At 30.5% G+C, this 1,331-nt stretch overlaps 1 non-coding gene across 1 annotated transcript in view; it reads left to right on the top strand.

Annotated features, from left to right (window-relative positions):
- LOC117577352 (5.8S ribosomal RNA) overlaps nt 1-27 on the top strand; it is a 179-nt gene extending 152 nt beyond the window's left edge. The window contains exon 1 of the ribosomal RNA XR_004573137.1: nt 1-27. This exon is cut by the window's left edge and continues 152 nt beyond it. This is a non-coding gene — a ribosomal RNA (5.8S ribosomal RNA).
- The last annotated feature ends 1,304 nt before the right edge of the window (nt 28-1,331 follow it).

Genomic DNA, 1,331 nt, shown 5'->3' with positions numbered 1-1,331 from the left:
GCTTGGACTACATATGGTTGAGGGTTGTAAGACTATGCTAAATAAGTTGTTTAAAATTTTTCGGAATTTTAAGCACATTGTATATTATTGGATAATATAAGTGTGAATCTAAAAAGTTCTCGCTTAAGATATTCATAATATGAATTAATAAATGAAAATACTAAAACTCTGTTGCATGAGAAATTTGAAGAATTATATGTTCTTTATTCATTTCAAATAATATTGAGGAATGTCTAGCATAAAATATATTATTTTATAAACTAGAATTGCCTCTTATTAACGAATATGGTATAAAGAATAATTTTGTGAATATTATGGACCTTCAAGAGAAAAAATAGTATATTTCAAAATAGGCAGAGAATTGTCTATAAGTGTAATTAAACAACCTCAACTCATATGGGACTACCCCCTGAATTTAAGCATATTAATTAGGGGAGGAAAAGAAACTAACAAGGATTTTCTTAGTAGCGGCGAGCGAAAAGAAATCAGTTCAGCACTAAGTCACTTTGTCTATATGGCAAATGTGAGATGCAGTGTATGGAACGTCAATATTCTAGTATGAGAAATTAACGATTTAAGTCCTTCTTAAATGAGGCCATTTACCCATAGAGGGTGCCAGGCCCGTATAACGTTAATGATTATTAGATGATGTTTCCAAAGAGTCGTGTTGCTTGATAGTGCAGCACTAAGTGGGTGGTAAACTCCATCTAAAACTAAATATAACCATGAGACCGATAGTAAACAAGTACCGTGAGGGAAAGTTGAAAAGAACTCTGAATAGAGAGTTAAATAGTACGTGAAACTGCTTAGAGGTTAAGCCCGATGAACCTGAATATCCGTTATGGAAAATTCATCATTAGAATTGTAATATTTAATCAATATTATAACGATAGTGTGCATTTTTTCCATATAAGGACATTGTAATCTATTAGCATGTATGGAATTTATCAAACAATTTTGATAAGAGTTTATTTAAATTAGAGTGCTTGCATTTTAACATAAAATAAATTTCAAAAATTTGATAAAGTGCTGATAGATTATATGAGTACAGTGCGTTAATTTTTCGGAATTATATAATGGCATGATTATCATTGATTTTTATGTTTATTATAAGCACTTGTATGATTAACAATGCGAAAGATTCAGGATACCTTCGGGACCCGTCTTGAAACACGGACCAAGGAGTCTAACATATGTGCAAGTTATTGGGATATAAACCTAATAGCGTAATTAACTTGACTATTATTGGGATTAGTTTTTTTAACTATTTATAGTTGATTAACGCAATCCCGGGGCGTTCTATATAGTTATGTATAATAATATTTATATTA

The sequence above is a fragment of the Drosophila albomicans genome, unplaced genomic scaffold, assembly GCF_009650485.2.
Source record: "Drosophila albomicans strain 15112-1751.03 unplaced genomic scaffold, ASM965048v2 utg000348l_pilon, whole genome shotgun sequence".
In the NCBI taxonomy this organism is placed as follows: domain Eukaryota; kingdom Metazoa; phylum Arthropoda; class Insecta; order Diptera; family Drosophilidae; genus Drosophila; species Drosophila albomicans.
Note: the sequence above shows the minus strand (reverse complement) of the source record. Positions and strands in the feature narration are given on the sequence as shown.